Here is a 23,198-nt window from a genome sequence, read left to right on the forward strand (position 1 = left end):
TCCTTGCAGCTCGGTATTTTCTTCACAAATCCCCAGGCTTCTCATGTCTCCCTCACCTTGTGCCAGGCCCAAAGATGCTTTCAAGGCCTCAGAGGAGGGTGCAGCTGGGGCGATCTCCGGCCTCTGGAGCTGACGTCTGCCCTGTTCTCCAAAAGCAGTTTCCGGTTTGGCTGCAGGGTGGTTCTCATCTTCACTGCCTGCGGAGGACGGGGGCCGGATTCTGGGGCTGTGGAGGGAGGCCAGAGGCAAGCGGTGGCCAGGTTCCCTGTCCTGGGGAGAGGAGGGAGCCCCCAAGTGACACAAAGGGCCCGGCTCACCGATGCTGAGACAGTGCTGAGTTTGGAAGGACCCCTCACGCAGTTTCCATGAAAGGAAAATGCCACTGATGAACGGATGCACTATGGCACCATGCAGGTCGCATTCTGAGGGTGTTGTAGCTCATAACTACCCAGCAGGAGAAGGGATGTGAGGTTTTCTTCGGATCCCGAGGCCCTGGGCTCCACGCTCAGCAGGGCTGAGTGACAGGAGATGGAGACGGTGATGGTGTCACAGAGGACAGGGGTAAGCAGGCAGGGGACCCTACGACACAAGTGGGAGCAATCTGCTGCCCACAGAGCCTGCTGAGTAATGCAGCTGCCGCCCACCCACTGCCTTAGCCGGAGTGAGACAGACACAGACCACCTCTGTGCCTCTCTGACTCATGGAGCTTCAGCAGGCACTGACCAGACCCCTCCTGGAGAGTGTGTACGCTCAGGTGTGGGCATGTCTAGAAGCGTGCCTGTGTGTGCGTCCGGGCCCTTCCTGAGGATGCCCCTTCTGCACAGGCCTGGCATCTGCAGCTGACCCTGGCTAAGCTGCCTGGCGATGGCTCCTTCTGCTCAGCCTCCCCCAGGGAGCCCTTCTGGGTGAACCCAGTGCCAACTCCAAGCCCCCTCTCTTGTTCCTGCCACAATATGGAAGTAATTTTTTTTGCCACTCACATCTGAACTTGGAGGCGTCTCCACACTGGGAGCTCCCTGGGGACAGGTGTCCCCTCATTGCACGAGGAGGTCCCCCAGCAAGGGAATGGTCTCTCCCATCACCCCAGGATCTCCCAGAGATGCAGATGGACCCTCCTTCTAATCCCACCTTCTGGCCGCGGTCCATAAACCCAGAGGACGAGGGCAGAGCTGAGGGCCACTCTCCCCGAGCCAGGCCCAGTACCTTTCCGGGGGGCTGGGTGTCCAGGAAGCTGGGTTCCAAGCCTGGCTTTGATGTGACTGGGGAAGGTGCTGTTGGGGCTCCCGGGGGCTCCTCTGCAATGTGAGGGGTCCCAGATGGCCCCAGGGCTCCTGCCTGCCCTGCCCTGTGTTCAGCCCTGCCCCCCAGGTCCCCAGTGGCCCCCTGGGGTTCCCCATGACTGCGGCCGGCATGCCCATCCTTGTTGTTTTGTTTTGTTTTGTTGGTACCGGGGATTGGACTCGGGTCCTTGCACTTGCGGGGGTAGGCGGCAGAACCACTGAGCTAAGTCCCCAGCCCTGCCCGTCCCTGTTTTAAGCTGGTCGCTGCCCTGGCTGCCAGCCATGTGGAAGGATGAGGAGTTCGGCGGGCCACGTGTCCCGGGTCATTACATTGAATAAGCCGACAAAAGCCATCAGATGATACATCGTTTAATAGGAGATTAAAAACCAAGAAGACCGGCTAGGGCTCTGACCCTGGAGTCCTGCGTTTTTAATTTAATTTCTTTTGCTGCTCAGGTTAGAACACTCTAAGATGACAAAAGTAGCTGTGTTTGCTCAAGGGTTTTAGCACTAATTGATTTGGCTGAAGTTCTTCCCTAAGCCGAGCCTTCTGCCCAGCCTCCAGGGAGCCTGTGGGAGAAGTCGAGGAGGTGAGGAAGCCCCCCCGGGGACCCTGCCAGCCCCTCCCACAGTGCTGCTGCAGGGCTCGGTGGCACTCACCTGTAATCCTAGCACTCTGGGAGGCTGAGGCAGGAGGATCATAAATTGGATCCCGGCCTGGGCAACTGAATGACTTAAGGAGACCCTGTCCCAAAATAAAAAATAAACGAGGGCTGGGGTTATAAGTCAGTGTGAAGGCTGTGGGCTCAATCCCCAGTACCCGCCCCCCCGAATATAAATGAATGAAAAGTACAGGAAGGAAGGAACTGACTTGTCTGTGGCAGGGTGTCCCCTGTGGGCTGGCAGCCCTGGCATGGGCAGATTTCTGGCCAGGCCGCCCCCTGCACCCACTAGGCTGTGCAGTTCTTGCAGGTCAGAGCTGCTCACCACAGGCCCCTCTGAGCTTCCGCACCTCCCCTCCCAAGGTCTGGCTGGCTGTGGGGTCCTTGCACCTTCAGGGTCAGGAGGACAGAGTGGCTCTCTTCCACCTCCACCCTCCTCCAGCTCCAGTTTAAACCCTGAGGTGTCTCGGGCCACTTTCTGTCACTAATAGCATGATGACCACACAGCGAGCGGGTATAGAGAAGAAGGTTATTTTACATGCTCACGGTTCTGCTCTGAGGCCAAAGGGCCACATGTGCTGATGGCTTCTCAGGCTGACTGTCCTTACTCAGATTATCTTCTTAGAGGGGGCTCAGAGCACCGTGCGGCTGGACAGTGAGTGAGTGTGCGTGTGTGTGTCCTGCTCTCTCTCTCTCTCTCTCTCTCTCTCTCCTTATAGAGCCCCAGGATTCAATCACAGGGGTTCCATCTTAATACCCTTATCCAATCCCTACCACCTCCTGGATGCTCCTCCTGGCAACACATAATCCATTACATTTCCCCCGCAGACCCTCCTCATTGCGCAGATTAAACTCCAACAGGATTTCAGAGTGCACAAGCCAGATTCTAACCATCGCACCGGGGAAGGGCTTTGATTGGCCTGTCTTTGGTCACATGCCTAAATCTGGACCAATCACTGCTGCCCGGGAGGCGGGATCTCTGCCTAGACCACCTGGCAGTGCAACGTGAGGAGGGTGGGAAAGTGGGGAGCCACGGCGGAGACTTCCAGACCCAGGCCGGGAGGACAGGCCACCTCCCGAGTGACGCATTCCGTTCCTGTGGGGAGAAAGCGAAAGCTGTTAGGACACTGTTGAAGCCGGGGACAGGAGCACGTGCCTGCAGTCCTAGCCCTCTGGGAGGCTGAGGCAGGAGATCCCTGGGCTGTCTCGAAATTTAAAAAATAGTCGAAGGACTGGGGACGTGGCTGAGTACAAAGGGCCCACGTTTTGTCCCCGCACAGCAAAACGAAACAAAGCACCCAAAAAGCAAAACAAACCCAACACTCCAGGGTTGGCATCTCCTGCCCACGGGACTGGTGCTTGTGGAAAGAGCCCCAGAGGGTGCGTGGGAGACACAGTCCGCCTCCTGCCTGGGCCAGCACCGTGAGCCCGGGGCTGCGGCACCCCGCGAACAGGAGCCCGGGCTCACTGCACCCCCAGGGCAGGCCCCTGGCGCAGACTCACACGGTCCTGGAAAAGCGGGAGAAGGGCAGCACGTTGGAGTCCAAAAATGCTGTCCGTCCTCTCAGCTTGTGTTCGCCAGGGGAAGGGGTGCTCAGGAACAGAATCCCCGGCAGCGGTTACAATTAACGGACTAGAGTGAGGGCCACCAGGGCGGAGTGAGTGCACAGACACACCTGGCTGAGAGAGAACAGAGAGGCAGACAGCCTTGCGAGGCGTATCACTATGTAAAAATGTACCGATGACGGGAGGTACTGCTTATGGATGCACGCGGGGCAGTGAATATTTCAGAGCACACACGGGACTAATACCTTATCTTTGGAGAGGGAAGGGGCTGCTCAGGGAAGTGGGGGAATGTACACACCGGGTTTCAAAAGGATGTGTCATGTTTAGGTTCTCCAAAAATAATCTAAAGCAAAAGTTTCAAAACTGGAGATCCCCTCCTTGTGCGGAAACCCATGCATTTATGGATAGGTGTATATGTGTTATTTTAATGCCCTGCTTTTCCTTGCCGTTTTATAATGAGTGTGAAAACCTGGTTTGTAATCATGACATAGTTTCCCCCCTAAGGATGCCTGTGGTTTATGAGTGCCTGGCCTGAAACGCTGTTTCCATTTTTCTCACTACCGTGACTGTCCTTATACAGATTGTTTTCTTAGAGCAGAAAGCTGGGACCGGTGGGTCAAAGATTTGAACTGTTTTTAAGGCACATGATAACTATTGGGTGAGGGCAGTAAACAATTCTTTGGGTTGCAAGTGACAGAAAACCGGTTCAAACTGGTTTAAGAAGAAGAAGGTGCTGGTTTGTGTTGCTGAGCAGACCAGGCAGGGAAGGCTGCCTTCGGGCGACCCAGCACCCTCAGGGCCCTCCCCGGCTCCCTGCCCCACTGTCTCCCTCCTTCAAAGACTCGTGCACACCCTCTCCGCACGCCGTAAGGTGGCTCCCAGTGCTCCAGCACTCACCATCTATATTCATTTCCTGGGGCTCCCCGAACAAATACTGTAACAAACTTTGTGGTTTCAATTGACAGAAATGTATTCCCTCAGAGTTTTGTAGGCCAGAAGTCCACAGTCAAAGTGTCAGCAGGGCCAGGCTCCCTCTGGAAGCTCCAGAGAAGAATCCTTTCTTGCCTCTCTCAGATCCTGCTGATGGACAGTATTTCTTGGCTTGTGGTGGCATCTCACTCTGCTCAGTTTGCGTGTCACCTGCTCCTCGTGGGGCGAGTCTCTCCTCTCTGGGCATCTAATCTCTCTTATTAGGACACTCTCCATGGCATTTAGGGCCCACCAAGGTGATGCAGTATACATTTAACCTTTTAAGATCTAGAATTTAGTCTCATCTGATGCTATAAAAGGTGAAGGTCGTCCTTTTGGATGTGAGGTTGTATTCACAGCTCTGGGTGTGGGACTTGAACACCTTTCAGAGAGGGTCAATTTCCAGCCCCCCACACCTTCCTAAAGCTAGTACCCCAGAGGCCCAGCCCAAGCAGAGGTCCAGGGTCTCCGGTTGCCCAGCCAGGGCTGCCTGCCTGTCCCCAAGGCCACCACAGACCGGGATACCGGGCCAGGCTGAGGTTACACTTCTGAGCCTGCAGCCAGCACGGTGGGCAGCCCTACCTGATCTCCTTGCCCTAGAGGCTGGGCAGGCTCAGCACCTGTGCCCTGGGCGGGTGGGGACAGCAGCAGCACAGGCGTGGCCATGAATGGACCAGGCAGATGGCCAGGTTCGGGGCCAGCTCACTCAGGCCCGAGGCACAGGTGAGCCACTGATGTGCCCGTGTTTACAGACCGGGAGATGGAGGCACAGAGAGGAGCAACGTCCGGGGCTCTGCTGGGGCAGAGGGAGCTGGTCCCAGAGCCTGTGCTCGGCGCCATCCCCGAGGGGCGGGGCAGGGGCCTGGCCTGCTCAGCACACCAGTGGCTCCCGGAGGCCCTGTGGGTCCTCTCTGTCCCTTCGGTGGCCCTGGGTAAAGACACTGACGCACCTTGGGGCAGTCAGGGCTCTGAGCACTGGGCTAACAGGTCCCGAAGGGCCCCGGGACCAGGGCAGCTGGCCGCTCCGGTGCTGGGGTCCTTGGGCACATGCAGCCTTGGTGACAGGACCGTGCATCCCTGTGCTGATTCCCATGGCTTCCCTCCCCCTGGCCACATCCCTGCTTTGGAGTCCAAGGGGCGCCTGGCTCCTGTCTGGGGAGGGCGACTCAGCAGAGGACACGCTGGGCAGGCCTGGGTTCAGGTCCCACATCCAGCCCTGGGGTGCAAGCGACCGGTGTAGATAAATAGCTCAGCAGGCTAGGTGCTGGGGATGGTGTGGTCTCCCAGCAGCCAGACCTGACATCACACTGAATACTCTGGACCAGGCAGGGGAACAGGCAGAGGGCGAATAAGCAGGGCCTGGACGGGCTAAGGTCCCTACACGACCTCAGCTTTGCTCTCTCGGCCCTCAGATGGGGGTCTCAAGGCCCCAGTTCCAAATCCAGCCCGACCCACTCTGAGCATGCAGCTCTCCCAAGCTGGGGCCAGGCCCCTGGCACTGGAGGCAGGGCTCTCAGGTGGTAGGAATTTTCCTGCAGCTCTGTCCCCCTGCTGTCCGGGGTGGAGTCCCAGGTGTCACCTCCAGGAGCCAGAGTCCAGCCAGATGGGCCGTTGTCTTCTCTGGACTCCTCCTACCTTGCAGGAAACCCCTGCTTTCTTTAGAATCCCAGTTATTCCAGCAGCCAATTTCCTGCCTCAGTTTCTGCTAATGCCATGCAAGTTTTGGCTCGTGCCTGTTTCTCAGTTTGTAAATATGTGCACCCCTGGGGAGACAGGTGTGAAATTCCTCTGGTGAGCAAACACAAAGCCGGAAGTAGCCTGATAAATGTCAAATCCAAGGGGAGAGGGCGGGTGAGCTCCTTCCTCCTCTTCCCTCTGAGCCCAGATGTGGAGAGGAGGAGACATAAGCCTTTCTTTATGCAGCTGGAGCTGCAGCATGTTCAGCGGCTCTACCCACAATTCACCTTGTCAGGGCCAGATCGCTGTGCCCAGCCAGGCGGACCAGGAGCTGCAGGAGGCCCGGGGCTGGGGAGAAGGGGGAGGAGCGGCTGGGGTGCAGAGCCGATGATGTTTGGCTCACCCATCCCACTTTCAGGCCACAAAAGTCAGGGTGGGTCATTCATTCGTTCAGATTTTCATGCATTCTTTCCAGAAGCACTGGCTGGGGATTTGCTGGGACACAGTGTTGAGAAACCTCTCGTGCCCGCAGCTCAGCGAGGACAGCAGACATGAATGGAACAACGGGACAGGGAGAGGTGGGACTCACCCTGCCAGGCCGGTTGGAGGAGGAGAGGTCCTGGGGCCAGGAAGGACTGGGCTTGAGGGGTCCATTGGGTCCGAGTCTCCCCTCCTTTCCTTTAAAGCTCTGCTTGGGCTCCCGCCTCCAGGAAGCCCTCCCTGACTGCCTCACTCATGTGTGCTGGCTCTCTGGACGAGCCTTCTTCTGGTTGCGTCTTGTCGCTCTACTCAGCTCCCCATGGGGAGGACAGCACAGTGGAGGGTGTCGGGAATCTGCTGAGCACGAATGGCCGGGCCAGCATTGTCTCTCAGGACGCAGCTGCCTGCCTCTTCCTTCGGGGAGCCGTCCCTGGCACGCGGCCTGGGCACCTTCTCCCTACCACACCTGGGCTCAGAGGGCCTTGGAGCTGCCTTGTCCTCCTCCACCCAGGCCTGCCGGGTACTGGGCTTTTCTCCAGGGAAACAGGAGCCCTGTCTCACCTCTGCCCTCTGCTATTGCAGCTGTAAGCGGCCGAGTGCAGCCTCTGATCTACAGTGACTGCCTCCAAGCAGGAGGGAAGGCCAGGCTGAGACATCACTTTCTCGTGCTGGCCGCCATGGTCCAGGACCTCATCTCCTGTCCTTCTGTCCCTCTGTCCCTGCCAGGCCAGGCCCCGGGAAGTGGCTGGTACTAAGGGAGTCAGGACTCACTGGGGTCAGAGCCCGTGAAGCTGGGGACACTGGTGTCTGAGAGAGGGAGGGCTGGGGGCGGCAGGTCTGAGTGGGCTCTGAGGGCCACCCATCAGGGACAGACCGAGGCACACACACCGTCCTTCCTGAGAGGAGAGGGAGCCTGAGAGGCCGGCCCCTTCCGGTGAAATCCTCCGGTCCTCGCCCACTTCCAGCCGCGTGGATGGGTGGCCATGGCCTCTCGACAGAAAGCAGGGGGTGGGGCGCTGTCTCCAGGACCCTCGTGCTGCCCGCCCTCTCTGGGTGATTTCCACAAGGGCTCCTCCACCCGCATTGATTTATGCTCTCAACCTCCTAGCCACACTGCTGGCTTGTGCGGAGGGAGGGCTGCACCTCCAGGCGGGCTGCCTAGCTGATCTCCTAGGCAGACGGGCCGCCCACCAGCCACGTGGCAGCTGGCAGGGCGGGGAGGGGTCGCGACATGCCGGTCTCCCGGGTGGGCTGTGCTGAGCTGAGATCTGGGGGTGGTGCCGTGTGCTTCCGCCTGGCTCCTCTCCACTGCTCTTTTGGGCTCCTCTCTGCTGATCATCTCCCCGTGATTCATCTCCCTTCCTCCCCATTTGCTGCCCACAGCCGTGTCCCAGACCTGCCCTGTGGCCGCCACGTGCTTCCGGTACTGCAGAAGCTCGGCGCAGAGCAGCGCAGCGGTGGGGCCCCTCAGACCTGGCCCTGCCCCAAGGGCTGGTGGCCCGCGACACCCCACGCTCCCTGTGCCCTCTCCCCCTGGTCCCTCAGGCTGGGGAGGGGCCCAAGAGCGCTGCCAGCTCCCCGGTAGGTGGCACCGGGCCACCTTCACACTGTGCTCTCTCGGCCGCCTGTCCGTTTCCACTTCCATCCCCGCCCTTCCCTTCTCTCAGCTCCTCTCCAGGTGCCTCCTGTCCTTTTGTCCCTTCTGGGTCTCCCTCCTTCTGGGTGGGGAGCCCAGGGTCCTGCAGTGATGGTGGCCGGTTCCGCCTGCAGCTGGGCCAGCTTAGTTGCTCTGGGCCAGGACTGACTTCTCGGGGGCATGGGCCCGGCACAGGGGCTGCATGCTGCTCAGACCCTCAGGAAGGAGACGTGAACCCACTTCTCCCCTCCACATACCTGACAAGGGCCCCTGTGCCCTCGGAAGACACTTTCCGCGCTCTGTCCAGGGCACCCCCCCCCCCAGGGACACCCTGAGTGCATTTTCCCCAAAGCAGCCATCAAATGCAAGCAGGGGCTCCCCAGTGAAGTAAGGAAACTGCGTGCTGTGGATCCCAGTTGGGACACATCTGTCCACAGGCCCTGGGAAACCCCGCCGCGGCGAGTGCCTTGCTTCATGGGCCCCAGAGCTTGGCCAGGGAACCAAACGCCTTCTTTTGTGATCAGTTTTCAAGGAGCCCATTTCCTGAGCTCAGCGCCTCACGGAATGCACTCTGGGAAACGTCAGCATCAGCACAGCTCCGTGACAGAGAAGGAGGCCGATTTTGAGCCCCTTCTCTGCCGCCTTGCGATTAGGAAAGCATTTTCCCTCTCTCAGGCCTTCCTCTCTTCTTGCCTAGAAAGGAAAGAAGCCATTGCTCCGAGGGTTTGGGTGCTGATTTCTCAGATGAGGCTCTGTGTCAATGACAGGATTCACATTAGACCAAGGGGGACAGGAACAGTGCTGTGTGTCCCAGGGACACCATGCAGGGGCCACTCCACTCGGCCGGGAGGAGTGATAGTGGGCAGCCTGCACACTCACCCCTCATCTCTTCCCCTCGAACCTCTGCCTGCCCCTCTCCGTCTGCTTCGGGCCACACTGTGCCTTCCTTCTGTGCTCCCGGAGCCCCAGCTCCTGGCTCCCCAAGGTCTCAGTCCAGGTCTGCAGGACAGAGATGGGCTCTGCTCGCTAAGGCTCTGCTCCTTCCCCCAGCACCTCTGTTGGGCACCGGTCTGGTCTGGGCCACACCTTGGGCCACTGGTCCTGGGAATGCTCCCAGCAAACATGGCACGGTAGGAACACAGGCCGGGCAGGTGCCACGGGTGTCTGTCACGTGAGAGGGGCCCGAGGCAGGGCCAGTGCTTGGCACACGGAGCCCCTGTGCCTAAGGAAGGTCATGAGGGTGGCAGTAGCGAGGACCCCACCTGACCCTTGACATCCCATGTGCGTGAAGACACCTGGGCACAGCACACTGCAGATGTGACCCTCAAAGGAAAAATGTTGATTATTCAGTTATCTTAAAATTAAAGCCTCCATTTATCAAAAGACATTATTAGGAGTAAAAAGGCAAGACACCAAGTTGAAGGAGATATTAGCAATATATATCCAAGAATGGACAAGAACTAGAATACATAAAGAACTGTACATATATGTTGAACTTTATAGCGAACTATGAATCAGTGAGAAAAAGACAGAATCTGATTTTTAAAATGGCAAAAGATCTGAACAGGCATTTCTCAAAAGAAGCTGCCCACACGGACCGAGTAGCCAGGAAACCCAAGAAAATGTTCAGTTAGTTCTCGGGGCCATGGGAGTGATGCATCGGTGATGTTACCGCCCCTGGCCTAGTGGCCACGAGGAGAGGACAGAGGCGCCAGGACCTGCTGGGCATGTGTGCCAGCTCGAACCGGGAGTATTTGAGGTCTACGTTGGCACAGCCTCGCCAGAAAGTTGTTCAGCGGTGTCACTGAGCCTGGGCCCAACAAAGGATCCCATTCTTATGAGGTGTTGTAGAGTGAAATGTTTGAAAAATGTATCACACACTAAAAGATACATGGTCATGAGTCTCCCTGCCCCCCCCCCCCTGCAACCCTGATCCCATCCTTGCTGCTTTCTGAAGCAGTTCTGGAAGTCCTCTTTCTCCAGGGTCTTTATGAGGTGTGATCAAAAATATGGGGAACACTGCTGCCGAGCGCCATCTAACTGGAGGCAGGCTTGTGAAGATATTATGGTGTGTTTCCACCGCCTTACTCACCAGATCTGGTGCTGTGCAACTCCCAGCTCTTCCCCAGAGTCAACATGACCAGGAAAGGTAAAGGCTTTGAATTGATTCAGGACATCGAGGCAGCCACAGCAGAGCAGCTAAAGACACTCATGAACGAGGACTGCCGGAACTGCTTCAGAAAGTGGCAAGGAGGATGGGATGAGTGTCTCCAGGTTGGGGGGCGGGGGTCAATGGGGATTAATGACAATATGTCTTTTTCTGTAATAAGTTTTAAAAGTTTAAACACTCTTTGTGTGCATCACAACTCAGAGACACGTCCCCATTCGGAAGGTGCACAGGTGTTGTAGGGATGGGTCTTCCCAGCAGCCTTCTTTTGGATTTCCCACACCAGAAAGAGCCTGCTGCCCACCCACAGCAGGGTGCACAGGGAGCGTGGTGCAGCTGGAGGCTGGAATGGTGTCAGGGAACACATGAGCCACACCACACAGAAGGGAAGGAATGAACCTCACAGTGTGGAGCAGAACAAGCCAGACACAGCGTGTGGGCAGTTTCATACACGTGCAGTTCAAAGACAGATGGTTGGTGGACATCAGGGTGCCCGCACTGCTCGGAGAGGCAGGGCCCTGGAAGGGGTTATTAGATTCCACTGCTTGACCCGGATGTAGATGAAACAGATGTGCAATTCACAAAAATGCATCAGGCAGCTCATCTATGGCTTTTACACATTTCTATATCTATGTGCTCAGTAATACAAGTTTGGGGAAAACCCCCAGAGAGCTTATTTTAAAGTGCAGACCCCTGTGAGCACCGCCAGAGATTCTGATTCATCAGGCCAGGGTCACAAGCTCCCTGGCCATGTGTGTGGCCATGGCAGGCTGTGTGAGAACCACGCTCCACGGGTCTGGCCGGCTGGTGCTGGCGGAAGGGCCGGGGGTCCTGGCCGCAGATGGGGGTGAGAGCAGCAGGAGGAAGCTATGCCTGAGGCAGGCTGAGGCGGCTGCTCTGTGGAGCTTGCTCAGTAAGAAAGGCCGAGTGGGACTTGGGCCAGCTCACCCTGGGAAAGGCCCCCGGAGGGCAGCCTTTCTCGGGGCACAGGGTGGGCCTGGGAGGGCTCCATCTGTCCCAACTAGGTGACTCCCTAGGCCTCAGTGCGTTTGTTCGGCATGGGGAGACACATCCTTTCTGGGGTCCTGGCCTGGCCCCCAGGAACTGTGTGATCTCAGGCCAGTCACTTGCCCTCTCTGGGCTGTGGACTGTTTACCCCTGGAACAAGAAGAGGGGCTGTGGGACCCTGAGCCGCTGAGCCGCTCTCCCGCGGTGAGCACAGAGGGGCTGCTGGCGTCCACTGCTGCCACAGAGCCCCGGGCTGGCCCTTCTGTGTCTGTGTTTGCTCCACCCCCAGGTGACCATGGGATCCTGGTGGGCAGGGCCTGGGTCCCCAGTACCACGCAGTGCCCAGCGCAGTGAGGGGAAATCAGACGTCTTGGTGCCTTCCCGCCCTCCCTGCCAGCACCCCAATTCCTCGCTTTCTGGATACCCCATCCCCAGGGCAAGGGCACTGTGCCCTCCCACCTCCAGCTGCCTGTATGAGATTCCAGGTGGACGAGGGGCCCCCAGGGGCCCCAGCTTCCCTTCTGCCCGGCAGGCAGGCAGGCAGGCAGAGGACACGGATGCAGGAGGTGGATCTGGCTGTCTCCCTGCCCAGTTCACTGGAGGCTGAGTTATTAGCTCCTGGCTGGGGCAGGGCAGCCGGGCCCAGGCGCCCTTTGGAGCCAACAGGGAAGGCTGGTGCTAATTGAAACTTTAATTCATTTTCCCAGCGGAGGCTCCAGCTGGCGCCTTCCCTCTGCCATCTGGCCATGTGTCTTCTCCCAGTGGGATCCCCTCTGCCGGCCAGGGGAACCCCAGCTTCTCATCCTCTGGGCCCTGAGCCCTGCACTCCCAGACTGACCGATGTCCACCCCGCCCACCCTGGGGGACTTTCCTCACCCCTCTGGCAGGTCCTGTGACCCGGGACCCTCCAAGCCCTGGGCCTGTCCAGGCACACTGTGTGGGCCACAGAGTGATGCAGGGGTGGACAGGGCCAACAGGCCTTCCAGAAGGTTCCTGAGGACTCAGTGTGTCAGTATTTGCATCCCGGGACTCAGGAACTGAGTGGAGGCCCCAGCAATTTGTGGGTCAGTAGAGGCAGGTGGCGGGCGGAGAGGGGAGCTGCCCCCTGGTGACCCTTGCTAGAGGCAGGGTGCTGTGGGCAGAAGAGGGTACGACATCTGGGGGCTCCTAATGGGCTGCAGCTTCGGGCTGGGGATTGAGTGTTTGCAACTCCTTAGGCGGCTCTAGGGACCCATCCTACGAGGGGAAACCAGCGTGTGGGGCAGCTCACCCATGTGACCAAGTCCTCTGTTGATGAGTGGGGTGTCCCGGGCTGGCAGCTTCCTTCCTAGTCAGGGCCCTGGGTTGGGTTGGCCACCCTGGGCTGGGCCATGCCTCCAGCCCTTCTCTAGCGATGAGGGCCAGGAATTGCTGTCCTGCTGCCTACTCTTGTGCGGTTGCCTGCTTTATCCCTGCCTCTACTGCTCAGCCCCTGCAGCGGGGGAGGCAGGGTGGGCAACGGCGAGGCCTGGGGACCTGGCCCAGAACTGGGCTGATGCTATGCTCTGCTGCTGAGCTGATGGGAGGCCTTGGGCTTTGCCCCGGGCCTCAGTGTTCTTGTCTGCAGAATGGGAAGTAACAGCTGCCCACCTGTCCAGGCCCCACCAGGCCATGTACTGGCAGAGGCGTGCCCGGGGTCCGAGGTGGTGCCATCCTGCCCACACCTTCCATTCTATGTGAGGTCAGAGAAGCCACCTGACCTCTCCGCACCTCACCCCCTTCCCAGGGGCTCTGCTGCCCTCGGGCCAGGGCTGGAGCATTGACGGCTGGGAGATAAGGACCCCACTTCCTAGGGATGCAGGTGTGGCTTGGAGCTGGGGCAGAACCAGGGCTCCGGTCTCATCCAGAGCAGGGAGGACACCTGGGGCCAGGGTTGGGATTTGTGTCGGGGAGGGTGCTCCGCTTGTCCCTGTGGCCTCAGGCTTCTCACTGGGGGTGACCATGGGTCCTGAAGGCCTCTGCCCCTGACATTCTGAGTCAGGACCAGCTGGGATCTGGCCAGAGAAAGTGAGGCCCAGAATGGGAAGGACCTGATGGGGGAGCGGAGAGGGAGAGTGGGAGTAGGTAAGAGGGTGGTGAGAGCAGCCCAGGAGCCTGGGGCCCCGACACACCCTGCCGGCTGCACCACTGTGCGGGGACCGTGGGGCCCTCCCTCTGATGTGCCTGGTGGGGTGAAGGACCTGAGGCTTGGGGTGGGCTGCGGATGGGGTTTCTGGCCCGGAGCGGGGAGGCTGGGGCCAGGGTGGGTAATGTAGCCAGGCTGGCCCAAGGCCACCTCTCCGGTCCTGGGGCCACACACAAGCGCCTCAGTGGCATCGCCCGTGCTCTGCTCGGTGGGCAGCCTGGCAGCCTCTGGGAGGCCTTTGCTGTCCCCACTCCCTGCATGTTTGGGATTTTCCCAGTCGTGAACTGGGTGGGGCTTGTGAACGGAGAAGGGATTTTCATTCTGCTTTTGGGGTGAAGCATCTGGAAGATGGAATCCAGGTGCCCGACGCTGGCGCTTGCAGGACCCCCCAAGGCTATGGGGATGAGCGGTGGCTGCAGACGGACACGGCTCCCTTGCAGCACAGCGCCCTGCTCAAGGGACCCTGAGCCTGTGGGGAGGCCCTGGCTGCAGGGGCCTCAGCTTTTGCTTTCAGGAGTGGGGACCCCTGGGTGACCCTGGAGGGAGGCAGCCAGGCTTGGCCCCAGACCTCGCCCGGAGCCGGCAGTGGCCAGACGCCCAGCAGCCCTCGTGGGGCCCATGGATTCCTGGGGCCCTGTCCGGCTCCTCACTCAGCACGCCGTGCCCTGGGCAGGAGCACGGGCTGTACATTCTCTCACGAAGCCTGCCCAAGGTCCCACTGCTGGGAACCATTGTCCCCAAGCCACCTGCGTGGAGGCGGGAGGCGCCATGTGCTGGGTGCAGGGGCTGAGGGCTGGGCCTGGGGTCCCCTGCTGTCAGGGGGAGGAATGGGAGAGCCGCCTCCTGAGCAGTGGTCAGGACCACAGCAGAGCTGCAGCAGGGCCCGGGGCAGCACGCAGGCAACCCGGGTGCCCAGTAGGACTCGGTTCCCATCGTTAGCAGACCTGGCAATGTGAGGAACAGCAGAGACTGACGCCGGACTAGCTGGGTTCAGTCCTGGCTCTGACAGCTGCTGGCTGTGTGACCACACCCAGGTCTCTTGACCTCAGTTTGATTTTCTGTGAAATGGGGTTAAAGGGACCTACCAGGCTGTGCACGAGCTCAGTGATGAGGCACAGCATCTGTGAGTCCTACCCTCCCCACACCCTGAAATCTGAGCGTAGCCCGGCCTGGGCCTTCTGCTGTGGTGCCCGGCCCCCGTTACTGTCCGGTCGCTGGGTCTAGCCATGCTTGTCCGCTCCTGCCTGGGCTGTCACAGATGAGGACTGCCACCTGCTTGCCACGCTCCCTGCCCGCGGACGCCTGGACCCTCCGCTCGGCCCTGCTGGATCTGTCCACCAAGCAGCCCCCCTGCGCGGTTAGGAAATCAGATCCAACAACTGGTGGGAGAGCTCCTTGGCGACTGTGGAGCCCGGCACATGTGAGGGGAGTTAAGATGGCGCCTGCACGGAGCACCACGGAGCAGGCCTGTGCCGTGGTCCCTCCAGACATGGCCCCCGAAGCTCAGCGTCCTTGGCCCGCTGCCCCTCTCGGCTGGCCCTTGGGCGGCCCCAGACAGCCTTCTGGCCTCTCCATCCTCAATGCCACCCCGCCCTCCAAATGCCATTTCCCCCGTCTGGGCTGGAGTCGCTGCCCGCTGTCTGAAGCAGCTGGGAATTTCTCAGGCGTCGCTTTGATTTATGGCTCTAGTTAATTCTCGAGGAGGCCCGTGAGATGCCCTGAGCCCTGCAGCCTCAACGGGATAAATCATTTAACAGGTGGTTAAATATTCCCAAGGTCCCAGGGGCACAGGAGGGCGAGGTGGGGTGCAGGGAGGACAGAGGATGAGGCTGCCTCAGAGCCTGGGTTTGCCACAGCCGGGCTGGCCAGCACTGCGGGCGCGTCCTCCCCGGCTGCTCTGCCCCTGCCCACTGTGAGTGCCAGGTGCTGTCAGCAGTGCAGTCTCCCTGTCAGGAGGAGCCTCCCGCTGTCCAGAGTCCAAGGACTCCAACGCCAGATGCCAGGGTGACGTGGGAAGAGCTGGCACTCGGGTGGTGAAGTGGACAAATGGCGTTCAAATGTGAACGACACCGGGCCAGCCAGGCCAACAGGGCTGGGCTGTCACTTTGAGAGTCCAGGATTTGTCATCTTTCTGTTGGATGTCTGCAGGGAGCTTTGTGGCTGCGACTCATTCCTGTCCCTGGCGACCTTTGACCCACAAGGCATGCTCCAGGGCTGCAGGGCAAGGCAGGCATCCTGGGGTACAAAGGTGTGAATAGGATCAGGGAGGCTGTGATCCTGCCTCCGCAGCACAGCTGGTTAGAGGCCGAATGGGGTCCCGAGCAGGGCTGGGAGGAGACCCCCAGGAGTCAGGGAGGACTCGAGGCCACCAAGGCCCCAGCAGAGGAGGGCAGGGAGGAGAGAGTGTTGGGGACAGGGGTGAAGTCCGGGGGAGGCCTGAGGGAGGATGTCCTCACACTGGACCTCAGTTTCTTTCTGTGAAGGCTGCTTTCTATTGCAGGGAGGCCATGAGTGGCCGGGGAACAGCCCTGGTGGGCGGCCCTGGAGGGAGGGAGCAGGGGAGGTTCCTGAGGCCGTTGGCCTCACCCCTCCAGGCCCACTGCAGCCTGGTGCTGGGCCAGGCCAGAGGGAGGCGCACTTTGTGCTGGGGGGCCTGGGGCCTTTGGGGTGCGGGCTGCGGAGGCTGTCACAGAGAGGCCGGTCTGCTCCAGGGCCCCTGGCGGGAGGGTGGAGTCTGGGAACTCGGGGCCAGCTCGCTGGTGCGGACAGGCTGCCTGCTTTCTGCCAGGAGGACACAGGATGTCATCGAGGCGGACAGGCAGGAGCCAGGGCTGACGGCCCAGGACGTCCTGAGGCCTCGAAGGGAAGCCGAGGTGTAGGTGCTGGGTGACACTCATTTTCAGGGTGAGGCTGGGCACATCTCCTCTGCTCTGACCAAGCCATCAGGGGCCAGAGAGCTGAGGGCTGGGGTGGGAAGGGGCGAGGAGTCCTGCAGCCCTGCGGTGGGGACCCCGGGAGGGAGCACTGCCAAGGCCCCACAGCCTGCCCAGCATCTGTTGTTTGATTTCTCGATGGTGGCCATTCTGTCTGGGGTTAGAGGAAGCTCGGTGTTGTTTTAATTTTCTTTTCTCCAGGGGGCACTTCCTCAGCTCCTGCTCCCCGGTAATCTTCGGGGGGCTCAGCCCATGGTGGCTGATGGGGGTGGGAGTTGGGGGCTACTGGCTGGGGAGGGGCTCGAGGGAGCTGTGTGGGGCCAGCTTCTGGGGCGATGTCTTGCTGGGGGGTGGGCTCAGCCCATTCATCAACACTCGATGATGAACATGCACTCGCCTCAGGGGATGCATTGTGTTATTCATGTTGCACCCTAAGAAAGGAAAGGTCTGGAAGGGCTCAGCCCAGGGTTGGCAGCACCTCCCGGAAGCCCTTCGGTCGGCCGTGGAGGACCAGAGCTGCCCGTTCCCCCCACCCATGGGTGACAAACTTGGGGTGAGGCTGCTCGGCCTCGAGACAGCGCTGAGTGGCCCTGAACTGATGGAAGCGGCTGTGTGTTCATCCCCCCTACATGAGGGAGGAGGCCTCGCCCAGGGCTGAGCCAGTGCAGGTGGTGGACACAGGCCCTGGCAGCTGGACTCCGGCTGGAGAGTGCTCTGCCCCACTGTGCCCGGCCAGTGGCAGCTGCTCTTTGTATGATTATTTCTCCTCCCTCTCCTGCCCCGACACCAGAGCCATCTCCCGTCCCTAAGGTCTCGGTGACAGCTGACGGGAGCTCGCGGAGGCCGGCCCTTCTGGCTCTCCGCAGCGTTTCTGGATGGAGCACAGGCTGGGCCCCTGCGCCAGGCAAACCCCGAGCTGTGTTGACGGGAGCCGCGAGGATTAACCACACACACGTTCGCCTTAATCCACAACCATTTAGCCAACACCCACGACGTGCCAGCCAGGATGCTGGCACCAGGGCAGAAGAGGGCAGGGAAGACGAGCAGGGAGTCCCTCCCGCAGTCTGGGTAGAAGAGTCTCCCAGACAGGGTAGGGTGGGGGGACAGCCACGCAGGCCCTGCCCACCAACTGATCTTGGCTTTGGGGTGTGGAGGTGATGTTTGTCATTCTCTTTGGCCATCCAGTCCCCAACTCACCTCTTAACTTCCTGTCCTCCAAAGGTGGAATTCCAACCTGCCTTCTCAGCAGAGTGGAAGGTGTGTGGTGAGTACAGCTGGTGGCTCACTCCACTCCCCTCCTCTCTACCCTGCTTCCCCTTCTGCCCTGGGAGGCTGGGAAGCCAAAACTACATTTCCCATCTTCCCTTGGGGCCCTGACCTGTTGAAATTCAACCAATCCCATCACAAAGGTTTGGGTTTGGGACTGAGTTAAGTGGGAAGGGAGGACAGGGTTGAGGTGCCCATTTTCCTAGAGCCAGTGCTGGCACTGGATGCCTAATGGCAGCTTCCGGATCTTACAACTTCTGGGGCAGCTGAGGTGAGCACTCCTCTGGCGCCCACTTCTGGGGTGTGGGGCAGCTCTGCTAAGTCTGTTCCCTTGGCTCGTCCAGTGGTTTGTGAATGATCTAGGCCCCTTTATAAGTCCCCCCTTTTTTGGCCTACATAAAAATTGTGGCACTGTGTGGCCTGCAGCTAAGAACCCTTCCACCTTGCCCAGCAGAGCCCGTCTTCATCGGTCCTTCCCCCTGGCCTGGGGTCCATCTTGCTGCCACAGCCCCTGGGCAGAGCTGGTGCTCAGCTGTCCCCTAGGAACCTCCTGAAGACCAGAGCCCTGGAGGTCTCAGACCCCCCAGAGGGCATGCATGCTGCCCCCTCTGTGGAGCCAGGAGAGCGGATGGGTGGGTTCCCCCTGTGTCGTGACTCCCGGTACCACTCACAGTTCCAGCCGACAGACAGAGCCCATGTCTGTGTAGCTAGTTTAAGCAGAAAGGGATTTCTTACAGGATATTGGCTGATGGACTCGTCAGAAGGGCTGAGGAAACAAACACTCTTGGTCGAGCTTCCAGGAGTGATTCCTGAAGCTCCCTGCAGCACTGCATTGCCAAGAGATCTGTCGCCTCTCTGGCACAGAGAAAGCTGCAGGGGAGAGAAGTGCCCCCCGGCTGTTGGCTCCAGAACTGCACTGTGTCTGCCACATCGAGGAAACCGCCAAGCCAGGAAGCCACCTGCTGAATCAGAAAGTCGATGCCACGGTTGCTGGCTCCCAAGCACCCCACTCCGCCCTTCTGTTCCTGAAGGGTGCGTGTCCACATCTGGTCTCGCCCCCACGCAACACTTGCAGACACAAGTCCCGTGCAGTGCCTCTCACGCTAGTGGCACCTGGACACATGCGGAAGCCTTTTTCACATAACTTTTGTGAACACCACCCAAGAGATCAGCTTGCAAAGATGCCTGTCATCTAACTCCCGAGTCCTCTCTGGACCAGTCGAAGGGAAGGAGCTGCCCCGGGCCTCAGTGAGCTGATGGGAGAGCCAGGACTGAAACCCAAGCCTCCCGGCCTATAGTGCAGTTTCCTCAGGGAGGTTAGGCGGCCCTGGTCCCTTCGTCATCATTCCCACATTCCAGCTTGCTATCAGGACCTGACCACCCCCTGGAGATCCGGCCTTGGACTTCCTTCCTGGGGCGGCTTGTCTAGCATGGCAGAGATGCCAGGTGGGGTGACTGGACTTAGCCAGGGAAGCAGCCCGGTGTGCCAGCTCTTCCCATCCTTGGGAATGAGGTCGATGAGAAGCGCCTGACTCTTGTTTTTCCCATGCGAGCTGGAAGGGGCTTCCCTTTGCTCCCCTCACCCCTCCCCTGGACGGGGACAACTTGCTTTGGTGTCCCCCTGGCTATCAAGCCGCCACCCTCCACTCTGACGTGGGTGCGGCCGGACAGGCGTGTGGCGCCCCCCACTCCCCACTTCCGGTCCTCCACACACCAACACTCAGGCAAGCTCCCGCCCTGCCCTCTGACTGGGCCCGGGCCCGCAGCTGCTATCGGAGCCCTGCCCCGCTGGTCTAGGACGCTCCCTCCCGCTACTCACCCATTCCCGAGGAGAGGCCCTGGCCTTCCTGTAATCCCCTCCTGATTCATTCTCGGGTGCTGAGGGCCCCCAAAGTCCTGTAGATCTACTTGGGACTTTCACAGAGCGGAGTGGACAGAGCCTTGTCCCAAAAGAAAGCAGTAAACACGAGGAGCTGTCAGCGCGAAGAGCTCCATCCAGAGGCCACCGCCAGTGGCACCTGGTAGAGTTGACCTACAGTGTCCAGCACAAGCTGGCAGCAGACAGTGGCGGCTGGTTACCTCCTGTCATCTGGTGACATCGGGAGCAAAAGAACCCTAGGCCAACTGGCAACTGGATCAGGCGGGAGGGTGGGGTGGTTTACTCCTATGGGTCTCAAAATGGGGCAAGCCCTGGAGCCTGGGCCTGCAGCAACAGGAGTAAGGCTTCCAAGCCTCCCCTGGATTGTGAGGGGCCCTGCCTAAGGGTTTTCCATGGTCCCCATGCTGATATCGTTTGGGGTTGCCCTGCCACTGCAAAGATGGTTCCTAGAGTTCGGGGGTCTCTGCGCTTTCAGGTTTTTGTTCTTCAGGGAAGAGGGCGTTAGTCCCAGGATTCCTAGCCAATGTCCTGAGATACACACTGATTGGACAGATACAGGTCACGTGACTACTCCCGATCCAATCACTGGACACCCTATGTCCAGGGCACCAATCAGCTAGAGGAGGAGGAAACTTGGGGAGGAACTAAAGTGTTCTGAGTGGGTGCATGGCTCGCCTTTGTGGGCTCCTCTGACTGTCATGGAGCCTTCAGGGAGGAGCGCCTGTATCATGCAAAACCCTTCCTCCAGGGCAGTGACTTGATCCACAGGCCTGACCACCTCACAGACACTGGTTTCCACCACAACCTGGCTATACCTCTGCCAGCTGTGGGTAGCTGCTGCCGGAGCGTCTCCTCCCCTCCCTGCCCTGGGTGCTGGGACTGAAGTCCTACTGTGAGCTCGGAGTGGTGTCTCATACTCCACTCTGGGCCCTTGTGTCGGGCAGGGTCATGTGCCAGGAATGTCCATGCCCCCTTCCTTCCCTCCTCTGAGCCTCCACAGCTGCCAGAACCTCCTTGAGCCTTCATCACATTTAGTTCCCTGTGTGGTCCCGTGGCCTGGCCGTGGGACTCAGTGGACACTCCCGCCTGGAAGGACTGCGGGCACTGTTGCAGTGAACTCTCTACCCTGAAGCGCCCTCCCCAGGGTCCCTGTCAGCAATGGGGTATAAGTTTCCAAGGAGATAAAATCGAGTGGGTGCGCTGATTGTTTGCAGGCTGTTAAGGTCCGGATCTAAGAGTCCCCTGAAAGTCTCATGTGTTCAGAGGTGGGGCTTTCAGATGGTGATTAGGTCATAGAGTGCTATACTCAGCAGTGGATTCATTCATTGAGAGTTCATAGCTGAATAGCTGTTAGGAGGTGGGGCCTGGCTTGGGGGTTGGTGGTCACTGGGCGAGTACCTTTGGAGGGGACCTCTCTCTCTTTCTCTCTCTCTCTCTCTCTCTCTCTCTGGCTCTTGCTTTCTCTGCTTCCTGCCTGGTTGAGCAACTTTCATCTACCAGACTCTTCTGTCATGTTGGAGTCAGCTAACCATAGACTGAATCCCCTGAAACCATGAGGCAAATAAATCTTGAAGTTGTGGGTGTCAGACCTTTTGTCCCAGCAATGGGAAGGCTGACTAAAGCACAGGCTTAATGAGCACAAAACCAGGTCCCTGCACCAGAGACACAAGTAAGACACAAATGCCGAGTCTCTGCTGGTCGTGTGCTCATGTGTGCAGCTTAACCTGGCCACTCCTCCATGCCTCACTCCATCCCCACCCCTTGGGAACACACCTGGAATCAGAAACTGACAGAGATGTCGGGGTTCACCACCGCTTCAGAACCTGCTGTGGGAAAGATTCACACAACAGCCTAGGGCAGCAACTAGCAGCCTTCAAATCATTTTAAAAAATAAACATGGGCCAGGGATTTAGCTCAGTGGTTTCGCCACCTGCTGCGCAAGCGCAAGGACCCGAGTTCAATCCCCGGTACCAAAAAAAACCAAAAACAAAACATAAAAAATAAACATGACACAGGGCTCATCTATCCATGCACATACCTGAAATAAAGGTTCATAGAAACTTTACCTACTCGTTATACACTTGGATGAATTCTGCCTGAGAGATATATACTACACGCTATAGTATATTATAAATATGTGTTATATATAATATAAATTATAAATATATGTTTAGTCATGCTGGTCGCAGCCCGGGAAATTGATTTCACTGCCCACCAAGGGTCCTCGTGTGCTGTTTGCAAGCAGCATCTGGGAGGAGCCCTCCGACTTGGCGGTCAGGGAGGAGTGTTCATGAGAAGCCAGCTGAGCCGTGTGCTTGGAGAAATGGGGCGGAGGGGAGGGGAGAAGGGCGCAGCTCCCTGCAAGGAAACAATGACTCATATAAAGCCATGGGCCGATGAGGTTCTGGCAGGCCGAGGGCTGCCTCCCGAAAAAAGGAGACTGGCGAGCTCTGCTTCCAAGCTGGAGCGGCAGCTTTGCCATCACGGACAGCGGGAACTTCCCAGGCCTCCCTCCTTCCCTCTTCCCCTCCCCCTCAGTCCCCTCACCGCCTTCTCTTCCTTGTCTCCCCTCCATTTTTCTCTTCCTGCCTGGCCTTGGTGAGGGCGCCAGGCAGCGCTGGGACCTGGGCTAGCTTCCCGTGTCCGCCCTGTGCCTCCCTGGCCCTTGGCCTCTGCTGAGTCCCGCACTGGAGTGCTGCTGGTCCTTGCTGTTCCCGTCCGCTCTGAGGCCTGGGTGGCTGTTGGCAGGGGCTGGGCCTAAGGCCTGGGGGTGCTAGGGACCCGGAGAGCTAGTAACGGGCCTTAGGGCCCTTGTTGGTGCTTAATGCTTTCCAGAGCACAGCCCATCCCAAGCATGTAATTTTCATTAAATGATACCAACATTTAGCTTCAGCATTGGAAATGTCAACTTTAATTATTTTCAAGGAGTCTTGATGGCTCTGGGAATAAATCAATATAAATAATGTTTTCATAAACTCTGAATCATGCTCCTAATAGTATTATATCTATAATTTTAATATTCAAAGCAATTTTTCTTCACATCCTAGCAGTTAATTGTTGCCAAGTGCTTGCTTTTCTGCTCCCTTCTGCTGTTGGCTTGGAGCCAGGGCTGGGTAGGGACACAGTGGCCTCCAGGCCGCGTCCCCGACCCAGCCACCATCCCTAGCTCCACAGCCCCAGGGTTGGGCTCCGCGGAACTGTCTCTTCCCTATCAAACTGCCCCCACTCTGGGCCCCTCCTCCCCTGCATGGTGCTCACCGCGGTATTCATCAAAACTCCCGACAGAGAGCAAGACAGGGTGGCACGGTGAGCTGAACATCGGGAAACTCCCGGCTGCTGCTGTCAAAACAGCTGCCTTTGGAAACTGATTATGGCCACGGCCACAGCCACCACCATCGCAGAAAAGGAGCCCCCCCCGCCCCCGCATTGTGCCCCTCCTGAGGACCAGGCTGCTGCGCTGCCCTGGGGTGGCCGGGGTTATGCACCTTCGCCAGGTTTCAGTGGGTTATGG

General features: G+C 59.0%; 1 long non-coding RNA gene across 2 annotated transcripts; it reads right to left on the reverse strand.

The window, feature by feature from the left end:
• Positions 1-1,633: 1,633 nt before the first annotated feature.
• LOC110349627 (uncharacterized) lies at positions 1,634-21,761 on the reverse strand. Of its 2 annotated transcripts, none has more exons than XR_002395732.2 (3): positions 4,406-21,761; positions 1,941-3,038; positions 1,634-1,850 (listed from the first exon to the last, which is right to left on the reverse strand). It is a non-coding gene; the product is annotated as an uncharacterized LOC110349627 (long non-coding RNA). The 2 variants fall into 2 exon arrangements; XR_002395731.2 differs by having other exon boundaries at positions 3,446-21,761.
• Positions 21,762-23,198: the final 1,437 nt, after the last annotated feature.

The sequence above is a fragment of the Heterocephalus glaber genome, unplaced genomic scaffold, assembly GCF_053883595.1.
Source record: "Heterocephalus glaber isolate CG9 unplaced genomic scaffold, H.glaber_assembly_v1.0 deba00001141, whole genome shotgun sequence".
Lineage (NCBI taxonomy): Eukaryota > Metazoa > Chordata > Mammalia > Rodentia > Bathyergidae > Heterocephalus > Heterocephalus glaber.